The sequence below is a fragment of the Mytilus galloprovincialis genome, chromosome 5, assembly GCF_965363235.1.
Source record: "Mytilus galloprovincialis chromosome 5, xbMytGall1.hap1.1, whole genome shotgun sequence".
Taxonomy (NCBI): Eukaryota; Metazoa; Mollusca; class Bivalvia; order Mytilida; family Mytilidae; genus Mytilus; species Mytilus galloprovincialis.
Window position 1 is genome coordinate 88,096,091 of NC_134842.1, and position 12,817 is coordinate 88,108,907.

Here is a 12,817-nt window from a genome sequence, read left to right on the forward strand (position 1 = left end):
GACTACAATTATTCTCCTTCTCCTTTGCTACAATGCATCTTTCGGTAAAAGTCAAATTAAATTAAAAATTTGTACCGCTTCAAACATGAAATAAATGTAACTGTTTATATATAGACCATTATAAAATATGCTTCTAGGACAATCCATCAGTGCCTTTTATTTTGAAAGCCTTGAAGTTATTAACATGCCAATGGTATTATACTAAGACCGACAAAGGCTAATTTGAGGGGTGGTCGGAGGGGTCCTAATCCCCAAATCCCGTACTTAAAATCATGAAATTCCGAGATGCAGAATTTAAAGAAATTCATATCCCGAAATCCCGATATCAAAAAATATATTTCCGGATCCCGTAAGGATAAATCCCAAATTCCGAGCTTACCATCACCCGATCCCGACGTCCCGAAAAGGTCCTCTGTCTAATCTCTACCCTACTTTCATTTTTGCCAAATCACTACTTTCACTTTCAACAATAAATGTGTATGCCCCATTTATGGGCATTACTGATGTTTTCTAGTCAGTGCATCCGTACGTTCGTTCGTTTGTTCGCCCGACCGTCTGTCCCGCTTTAGTTTGAAGTTTTTGGTCGAGGCAGTATTTGGCGAAGTTGAAGTTCAATCAACTCGAAACTTAGTAAATATAGTGCCGATGTGGCATCCGTGTACTATGGACACATTCTTGTGTTCACATCTTTTACGTATTTTAATATATATGCAACTGGTGTGACCCCTTAAATAGTAAACATTTCAAAGAAAACAGTAGACAGAATACAGAGAGTCTCTATATATTAAAGTAGTATAACCGTAGTTTACATGTAGATAAACGCGAAAAATAATTGTCCTCTTTAAGGAGGTATAATAGTTTGTGGTTTTTGCGATCTAAACACCATGATATGGAGAACGCTCTGATTGGCTTATTTATTTTTCATTTTAGTTATCTATCATACGGTTGGTTGTACTTGTGCATTTTTCAAATCGGAAGTCTTATCTATGTCTAAAAGTCAGTCTGATGACGGAATCAATATCCGGACTCCTTTTTTGTCGTTTTTCTCCAAAAATAACTCAATCTGAATAATCATAAGAATGGATAACAAATGCGACTATGCATGTTACCTATAGAACACAGAGGCATGATGATTAATTTATCGTGGAAGGAAGAGTAGCGACTCACAAAAACAAGTCTTCTCGTTTAATAGACGTATAGATATGCAAAGATTTGATATATATATTGAATAATTGATTGAAGACGCAAAACGCCAAATTGTTATGGCATTATTGATTTTTTTACTTATTCTAAATGACCAAAACGACTTGACCATTGAAAACAAACGGAATGTATTTATTTTGTTCAGGGGGATTTTATATATAAACTTGATATTGACCAGTCAGTCCGAAACCACAATTGTCGTCCTTTGATTTTCGTTGTCCAGTCCCTTGTGTTGACAGTGGGTTACTTGCCAATATTTTTTATACCCCTTCCAAATTTATTTTTCCATGTTTTATGCCTCAAATTGCAAGAAGGGGTGTGTAAAATTACACTGTAAAAAAATTTAGGTTCAGAATTTTAAAGGAAAGTAGTGATTTGGTCCAGCTGAAAAACGTTAAAAATTAGCTCTTCGGAAGCTGTCAAAAGATTTCAAGACGCCCTAAACATAAAATTGTCCATATTTTGAGTTAGAGCCGATAGAGTTTTCTATAATTTTGATATAATTTGTCCCAAAAGTAGTACAACACACTGTAAAAATTTCATTGAAAAAGCGCAGGTGGGATTTTTTTTAATTTTCATTTATGTTATAATAAAAGAAATGCACTACGAATTAATTGTGGTCCAGTCGTTTGGTCAAGTTGGCATACTTTTATGAAAGTTATATCACCTTTACCCTTTTATCCATTAATGGGTTATGTGTTTATGCGGACTGCAGTCCGTAATTGAATTGTATTTCAGTTTGATATATTCTCTTGATTAATTGTTACTATATATATAGATGTACATGTGTTGTGAAAAATAGAACCAGGGGCGGATCCAGGATTTTGGAAAGGGGGGCAAGTTTTTAAAGATCGGCAAACGGAGCGAGAAAAAACATTTTGGGACCTTTTTTGGGGCTAAAAAACACAAAATAAGTGTAACATGCAATTTTTAAACGGTTCCTGTCGTGGGGCATGTTTATTTTGTAGTTACTGGAAAGCGTAAGGGTTGGACATTTTCGATCATGTATTCTCCCTATTAATTGTCTTTCATAAAATGATAGCATGGATCCAAAGCTATGTACTTATAAATTTAATGTGGGACTTCTAAGTAAAACATAGATAAGTAGAATTTTCGCCGGTTTGTACGTGTTGTAAGTTAATTTTACAATTTATGAATGACGGTCGACAAATGGAGACACAAAGTCCACACCCAGCAGGCAGGTTGCAGTCTGGTCTTGAAAAAAGTATTCAACATATCAATTCGGCGAAACAGACATTCCGGTCAGACATGCAAACCCCGGCCACAAAAAAAAAAAAAAAATACGCCCGTATTTATTCATCATGTTCGTTTAATGCTTAATAATTTTGTTAGAAATGTTTGTTTCTAATAGCAAAAAAGTGGACAAAACTATTGTTTTCAGTCAACTTCCGGACAGAACTTGTTTGAGCAAAAATCAGAGTCATTTGTTTTCTCTCAAATATCTAAGACTGCCTCCTTAAATCAAATGGTTCGTACCTTAGACTTTAAATCTATTTAGAGCTTATACAGACTTTGGCTCATTATTCGGCTGTTATTTTAAAATAGGCTGGGCGTTTTTGGTTAAACATGTTTTCGTAGGTAAATAATATTTCTACGGAACTTTTTTTTCTCATGAGAGTGTAATAGTCTATAGAGTATTACTTTCTGTTTGGTGGAATAGTGAAATAGAAGTTAATACGTTCTTTCTCAATCCTTTTTCGATTTGAAAGTGATTTACTTTAGTCACTATGTTTTACTTGATTTTGGTACATTGTTATTTTGAAATCTGAAATTAATATATAGATGGTCGAAACCCGGTGGGGTGGGTCGAGGTCCCTGGAGGTTTGGCACTGACCCCTTCTGTTACAGGTAAAAAGGATTGGCAAAAGTTAAAAACTATCAAAAACAGAACTACTCAAAAGCTACAAATGGGATTGTGCTGCAAATGGAGATTGACCTGTATTTCTGATAGTGCTAAATTATTGAACAAGATTTATAAAAAAATCATTTGTTCTAAGGGACGACATCAAAAGTTCAATGTAGGATAAAAAAAAACATAATTCACATAGTTTTTTCACTGACCCCCCGCCCCCCCCCCTTCGTAACTTAACTTGGGGAAAATTGATTTACCTATATGGATATATGTAAAATCGATTTTGGATTAACAAAACTTGCAGCAATGTTTTATTTTAACAACAAATACGTGTCAATAATTTGAAAATTTTCCAACATGTGAGACCTAAATTTTTATACAAAATCGGCTTAATTGGTAGCAGAGACTGATTAAGTGGGATGACAGAGGGCCATAGTCCCCACTTTTTATATATGTATTTACATTAAGAAAAACATTTATTAATTTGAGAACGTGGTTATTTATTGATACCAGAGAAAAGTATAAAAGTAGTTAAGAAAGCGAGATTTTGATTGGATAAAACAATTAATTAAGCATAAGCTGAATTCATTTTAGCATAAGCTAAAATCATTTTAGCATAAGCTAAAATCATTTTAGCATAAGCTAAATTCATTTAAGCATAAGCTAAAACCATTTTAGCATAAGCTAAATTCATTAAGTATATGCTAAAATAAACTTTAATTTTAATATTTATGACCTTGATTCCGCGCCAATATTTATGTATAAGCTGAATAATTCAGCATACGCTAAATTGATTTTAGCTTATGCAAAAATGAATTCAGCATATGCTAAAATGAATTTAGCTTAAGCTAAAATGAATTTAGCTTATGCTAAAGTCATTTTAGCATATGCTAAATTATAATATAGCATATGCTAAAATGATTTAAGGTTATGCTAAATTCGATGTTTATGACCCTAATTCCGCGTCATATGAAGTACTGGCTACTGGGCTGGTGATACCCTCGGGAACTAATAGTCCTCAAGCAGAGGCATCGACCCAGTGGTAGTAATAAAATTAACGGTAGCAATTTTCTTCCACCAGATGCGCATTTCGACAATACAAAGATACAAGTATGTGTGTCTTGTGTAATTTGACTAAAGACTACTAACACGTTTTCACGTATTTGGCACAACCTTTTTCCACTTTTGATCCTCAGAGCTGTACAACTTTGTCCCCCTTTTTTTCACTTTCGAACTTTTATATCTGGGCGTCACTGGTAAGTCTTGTTTGGACGAGGCGCGTTTTTGACGTAATGAATTTTAAACCTGATGCCTTTTGTTATCTATTATTCATGTGTTTCTATGCCTAATACGTTCTGCTATATATTTGTATTGTAGTCCTGTATTATTATGTTGTCATTTTAATGTTATATTTAAAAATGCCATCAAAGTGCGAGGTTTGGCATGCCACAAAACCAGGTTCAATCCACCATTTTTTTCTTTAAAAATGTCCTGTACCAAGTCAGGAAAATGGCCATTGTTATATCATAGTTCATTTCTGTGTGTGTAACATTTTTACGTTGTGTTTCCGTTGTGTCGTTTGTTTTCTCCTATTTTTGAGTGTGAATTCACATTACTATAAGACGTGCCACGGTACTTTTCTATCCCAAATTCATGTATTTGGTTTTGATGTTATATTGGTTATTCTCATCGGATGTTCTCTAATGCTTAGTCCGTTGCTGTGTGTGTTATATTTTAATGTTGTGTCGTTGTTCTCCTCTAATATTTAATGCGTTTCCCTCAGTTTTAGTTTGTTACCCCGATTTTGTTTTTTGTCCATAGATTTATGAGTTTTGAACAGCAGTATACTACTGTTGCCTTTATTTCTATCACATCAAAGCTCAATCAGAAAATTGAAACAAACGTACGATTCTACGACTACTTACAATATTAACTATTGTTTCAGATGTTTGCAAAAACAGTCAAAAAGACGAACAAGATTGAGAATGGAAATGGGGAATGTGTCAAAGAGACAACAACCCGAGCATAGAACAGACAAAAGCAGAAGGTCACCAACAAGTCTTAAATGTAGCGAGAAATTCCCGGACCCGGAGGCGTCCTTCAACTGGCCCCTAAACAAATATATACTAGTTCAGTGGTACATTTTGTAATGAACGCCATACTAAACTCCAAATTATACACAAGAAACTAAAAATTAAATTATAATAGACTAACAAAGGTCAGCGGCTCCTGACTTGGGACAGGCGCACAAATGCGGCGGGGATAAACATGTTTATGAGATCTCAACCACCCCCTTTACCTCTAGCCACTGTAGAAAAGTAAACGCATAACAATAATCACAATAAAATTTAGTGTAAGAGAAGTCCGAGTTTGATGTCAAAAGAAGTACCAAACAAAAAATGACAATAATACATAAATAACAACAGACTACTAGCAGTTAACTGACATGCCAGCTCCAGACTTCAATTAAACTGATTTGGAAGATTATGTCTTCATCATATGAATATCAGACAAAAAACTTCCCGTTAGGGGTTTAGTATCATACCATCATAACATATATGAGTAGAACATAACACGTGTCATGCCGATGCAAAGACCCTACAAGTGAATCAATATTAACGCCAAAATGTGCAATCTTTAATGACCTAACAACAGTATCGTAACTATATTCTTTCTTATGCATTCATTAGGACAACTGAATATAGGTTCTTTACAAATGATCATAAAGTTCTAATATTTAGAAACCAAACCGATCAAAACTGTACACTGTTCCGTAATCATGTGAATGGGTATACATATATAACAAAAATGTATGTATTAATTATAATGTGTAAAACCAGCTACTCATAATATAGATATAAGAAGATGTTGCTTGAGTGCCAATGAGACAACTTTCCATTCAAGTAATAATTTGTAAAAGTAAACGATAATAGGCAAAAGTACGGTATTCAACACGGAGCCTTGGCTTATACCGAACATCATGATATAAAGGGTCATACAAATGATTTATTGTGAACTAATTAAACGGGGAACTAACGGTCTACATTATTTAAAAAACCGAGAAACGAGAAATCAGTTATGAATCTCAACAAACGACAACAACTTATCTTAAGATAACATAAATATGAATAATTTCCATAGTAACTCAGTGGTTATTTACAGGAATACTTGACTGCTGTAGGTCGTCGAATAATTTGTCATTTCAGTAAAGAAAAGTGCAAAAAAAATATTATGAAATGGTAAAAAAGATGTGAAATATTATGATCCTTCAGTCACAAACACATAGGTATTTGAATTAGGTAAAACAAATTTACCAATAATCCTGTAAAACATTTGAAATACAATACATCAATATATATATTTACACCGTTAAACCATAAAGACCAACACATGCTGTCCCTATGTAGAGGCCTGATATTCAGTTGTTCTTGTTAGATTCTGTCAGTCATATATATGTTTTTTTGGTCAACTTTTTCTGTTTTGCCATGTACAACTTCGTTGGTTTACTCGTTCAAAATGATACATATTTTATAATACCGTGGCTCTTTATAACTAGCTTCTCCTATATGATATGAGTATTTAACTTGCATTGCGACTTAGACATGTAAGAGTTGAACATGCTCAATGGCATACAATAGTAGTTACATTGACAATCATACGGCTTATGCGTCTTTGTATAATCTACAAAATATAGAAATTCAACTTTATTATTTGATTTCCGTTGGCAATTTAACATCTTTGCAACCGATATGAAAGAAAAGAGGAAAATACCAAAAGGAAAGTCATACTGCCTCTCCCTCTGCCTTGTGCTCAATAACTACTTCAATAGCATAAGTAAAACGGTTGCTTACACGTTACACCTGTATAATTCGAAGTATATGTATATCCCGAATCACCTGAATATCTCGAAGCATCAAGGTATCCCTGAGCACCTAAGTGTCCTTGATCTCCTATCTATCTAGGAGATACGTCCTCACATTTGTTTAATCTAGTAATAATCTGCTGCAATTTTTTGATGCTTTCAAATCTGGTCTGATTCCCTTTTCTTTATTTCTTGTTGTTTCTTATAGATTTATTGAACTTTGGTTTTCAAAGATTGGTTTGTCAATGATATGGTCTCGCTCATCTTTTCTGAGTGCCACACTAAATTTGTCAAATATTTTGTATTTTTCTTTTTCATAATGTAATTTATCTTACAACTAAGATCTTAATCTTCAATAAAGTATGTGATGGGCATCTCGTTTGATTTTGTCTTTTTAACTTTTCAAGTAAATATCGCTGAACTCTGTCTCCTTTTTTTGTTTGACATTATAAGATTCAGACATTATGGTTTCTTTTATATCAATGTTATCAAAAATACAATCGAATTTGTGCATTAAATGTACGCTCTCCCAAATGTATCAGCACCAGCATCACATTAGGCTGTCTGAGTACCTTCATATGTGTGTGTTTCTCCATTTAAAAGGCACCTGCTCTCATCTTTTCATTTATCATACTTAGTACTATTATCTTATTTATTCATTTTATTATAAGGATTTGAGAGTTAATTAATTAAAAATTATCGTTTTTAGTACGTATGTATTGTGTCTTATTGCATTTTGTAAAAGTAGGGCATTTATTATTGATTATAGAAAAGAAGATGCGGTATGATTGCCAATGAGACAAGGGTCCACAAGAGACCAAAATGACACAGACATTAACAACTATAGGTCACCGTACGGCTTTCAACAATGAACAAGAACCATACCGCATAGTCAGCTATAAAAGGCCCCGATATGACAATGTAAAACAATTCAAACGAGAAAACAAACGGCCTTATTTAAATAAAGAAAATGAAAGAAAAACAAATATGTAACACAAAAACAAACGACAACCACTGAATTACAGGCTCCTGACTTGGGACAGGCACATACATAAATAATGTGGCGCAATCTAATTAAAAACCGATCTCTCATCGCTCCTGTTTCTGATATGTCGCGTGGGAGATCTAACGAAACCGGCTTTGAGGTCACATGTGAGTGAACTAAAAGTCATGAATTTATAAAGATATGCAAATGAGTTGACGACCTATTAATAAGCCAATCAAAAAAGTTTATGAATTATTATGACTGACGATTTCGTCGTAAATAAAATGAGTTACATCCCTTTGCCTTACGTTAAACTTCCAAGATCGTGGAAGACTCAATTTCATTGGTCGAAAAAGACACACCTACGAGGTCACTCACATGTGACCTCATAGCGGGTTTCGTTAGATCTCCCACGCGACATATCAGAAACAGAAGCGATGAGAGATCGGTTTTTAATTAGATTGAATGTGGCGGGGTTAAACATGTTAGCGGGATCCCAAACCTCCCCCTAACCTGGGACAGTGGTATAACAGTACAACATAAGAACGAACTATAAAAATCAGTTGAAAAAGGCTTAACTCATCATGGACAAAAATACAAGTGGACGTGGACGGGAACTTGTTCATCCCGACAACAAAAAGACACTAGGATTGCCAACTTAAACATGTATAACATGTATAAACATTAGAAGCCTTTTATTTATATTACATATCTTGAAACATATAACATACCTAAATTGACCAGATGATTGTCTTACTAATAAACTTAGAAGATCAATTATTTTTTGCTAACTTAACGTTCAGTGAAATCATTCATGTATGTTCAGGTCGATAGTTAAATATTTAAGCAACCATTGAGTTAATAAGTATAAACACTGTTCAAATAAGTTACAACAAGAAAGTACTGAATTGAATAATAAAAAGCAAAGATGTATTTATAAAAAACCTTGCAAAGGCACAAAATAGTTATCAAAAGTACCAGGATTATAATTTAGTACGCCAGACGCGCGTTTCGTCTACATAAGACTCATCAGTGACGCTCATATCAAAATAGTTATAAAGCCAAACAATACAAAGTTGAAGAGCATAGAGGATCCAAAATTCAAAAAAGTTGTGCCAAATACGGCTAAGGTAATCTATTTCTGGGACAAGAAAATCCTTAGTTTTTCGAAAAATTCAAAGTTTTGTATCAGGAAATTTATAAAAATGATCACATTATTGATATTCATGTCAACACCGAAGTGCTGACTACTGGGCTGGTGATACCCTCGGGAACGAAACGTCACAGACACCCACTAAAACAGATAATACAGAAATTAATTAGGCCAAATATTTACATTAAGAGAAAAATTAAACAAACAAAAGAAATTGAAGCCATAAATAACGGTAACATTAGTGAATTTAGCAAAAAATAAATCCGGGGAACAGACTAAAACCGAAGGAAACACATCATCTATAAGAAGAAAAAACAGAACAACAGAAACAACGAACTTCAACAAAAGCAAACATCAACATACATATTAACGGACTGTTTGATAACAACTGTCATAATCCTGACTTTGTACAAGACATTTTTAGAATAAATTGTGGGTTGAACCTGGTTTTATGGATAGCCAAACCTCCAGCTTATATAGCAATATTAAAATTACCACTAAAATGATAACACTACGTGACAGGAATACAGTACAAACAAACACAAGAACACACATGGAGAAATACATAAATAGATGATATATAATAGTACATTACAACATGTTAACCGGAGTATAATAGCGTGTACCTCATATGAATTTACGACACCACACTAGAATACCACAAACGAAATATAAACTGCGCGTAACATAAATGGACCAACGTCACAAAAAGTGACGTATGTTTTGTGACGTTTATATTTCACAGTTAAATTTCTTAAAACGAAATAAATTTGTTTTATTGATAGACACAGACAAATGTATCAAATTGGAATTATGTTTGTAATAGTATTATCAATAGTATTTTCTCACCATGTCGGCTTTTCTTCTAAATCAAATCTGTGTACAAACAAACAAAATATGTGGTAATGTTGCACTTTTGTAGACAAAACGCGCGTCTGGCGTACGAAATTTAATCCTAGTATCTATGATTGGTTATATTCGATCTTGTATCATTTTAAATATGTCAGAATATTAAGAGAGAAAACTTATTACGCCCTTATAAAAATAATGAATGTGATTAATATCATTTAAGATTTAAAATTATCATACATTATAAACTACATGATCATGTGATCAATTCATGATTGCTTTTTAGAAACTTATGAGGTGAAAGCGTTTTAATTTCAGGTGAAACAAAATTTATGTGAAGATCAAACATTTGAAAAATATCTACTATAGTTTAGATAAACGTAACACAAGGATCAAGAAGTTGAAAATTCAAATGAATTTCAAATTACAAAACGTTTTTTTCATGATGTTGAGCGTAAAACGTTTTTAGTATGGATTAAATCCATGTTTCCTCATAAGTCGGTTAAAGCAGTGGCAGGAACTCTTTTAATGAAGTTGGTATTGAGTCATTATGCGCGAGTATAACGTGTTGATTTAGATTTAGATTTGTCATACGATGTGGCAGAGGATATGTTGCTGCTGAGAAGTGGGAAGTTGGAAATTGGAAAGTTAAAATCATCAAATTGATTATAAATTATAGCTCTGCTTTCATCGACTTAAGCGATTCAAATCTAGATAGCAAACAAAAAATTTATCGCATGAACGAAGAAGGAGGGGGACAAACAAATGTCAAAATAGACTTCAATGCTAACCTTCGACGTCATAACGTCTCATTGTCAATCAAATCACATATTTTAATGTTTTTATTCCAATTCAACTAATTATTGAATAACAAGACATGCGAGTGATGTCAGATCCCTAATTATCTCCACTACTTCCTGTTCTGTACATAAAGAAAAAGAAAATCGGGATAATTTGTTCCATTTTTTATGTCAAGGTGACAAGAAAACTGTCTCACGGTGAATTTATATCTGAATTCGATTTGTATCTCATATAACATATTCGTGGTCGTGGTGAGCGAAAAATTAGGTCGTGATGATTTCAGGCCTTTTTCCTCATAAGTCATGTGAATCTGTTTGGGCAGTTTTTGTGTCAATAGCACGCCCCATTGGATGAAGTCTGTATAGTGTAATCATGCACGAGCTTAACGTTTAATTTGAAATTTGTAAACACCATACAATGAAGCAGAGATCATGTTATTGCTTAGAAATGGAAGTAGACAATTGGAAAGGGAGTCGTCATAAGTCATCCATATGTTTCAATATCACGGTAAAGATGTCTGAAGTTTCTTTAGTATTTTTAATCTCAAGTTCACTGCGATACATGAGTTGGAAACACTCACTACAATAAGAGTTATTGGGTTACAGGGCATTATCAATACATATGAAAGATAAATAAATAAATTGCTTTTTGTTTGTCTTTGGAAGGGTTTTGAATGAATTTTGCTTGACATGTCTTTTAAAACAAGTCTGCCAGTAGAAGTGAATGATTGAAATATCAATCGTTCAAAGTCAGCAAATATGTTATTGATCAAAGAGTAGGTTTTCTCATTATTGAATGTTGTACGGTAACCTTTAATTGCTTTACTCTTTATTTCAACTCAGGTAGATGGTTGGCAATCATATCAAATATCCGTATGTTTATATGAAATCATATTCGGTTATGTTTTGCTCAAATCAATGTGGTTCATTGCAAGTAAGATTTTGCATGACTTTAATCTAGGAAATTGTACTTTTTTGTGTGTGTAGAATAAGCTTAGTCTACAAATATTAGACACATTAAAGTGCAAATTACATAAGACAAGAGCATATAACATTCTACAAAGCAACTAAAACATTATATACAGTGACTTAAAAAAATGTTTAATACGATGTACTGAAACGCGCAATAAAGTTAACGAAGCTAGCGAAATCATAATAAATCTAAAAAAACCTCTTAAATATAAAAATAAAAATGCGATCCTTTCATCTAATTAAAATTGATCAATGAAGTGTTAAAGGTACAGAAAAGAACATATTTATACTAATATTTACAAACACCATCCATAATGTAAAAATAAAAAAAAACAAATTGACATCATTTAAACAAAATTTGTATAAATCAACAAATTGTTGCAAACCTGTACGTCATGTGGTCTTTTTGAAGAGTTTTTTTTATTTAACTTTTTGGTGTTCAAACTACAGTGCATACATACATTTTTACAATACATAAGTGAATGACATGATATTTATGGCATTACTTGTACTATTGATATTTTTCGAATAAGACATAATAAAAATTTACAAGTAAATGATGTGAATACTCAGTATATGATATATCTTAAGAAGAATTTGGAATACATTAAATATATAATCATAACAAAAATAAATTTAATTACACAACTTCAATAAATCCCCCCCCCCCCCCCAAAAAAAAAAAAAAATCTGTCGGCAAATGACTCGTGTTTGTCTTTAGAAAGATATAAATATTCTTATATCTCCAGACGTCTCTTCAAAAATTTAATAAAAGCTTGCACAGATATTAACAGTCTCTCTAATTGTGTAATCTTTACACAATTAATGTAATACTTTGCCTGTAGAATACAATAATTTAAAACTGTGTTATCAGAATTCAATACACCAAAAATGACACTGTCCTTATATTATAGTAGTATTTTTACTCCAAAAACCAAATACCATCAATTAGAAAATTCTCTCCAAAATTGTTTTATTTCTGTACATTCGAAAAATGTATGCTCTATAGTTTCTATTTCTTCTCAACAGGAACATTCATTAGTTAAGAAAAGTTTATATTTTTCAAGAAGATAATTATGTGAGACTATTCTGTGTAACAATTTATATTGAAAAGCTTGTA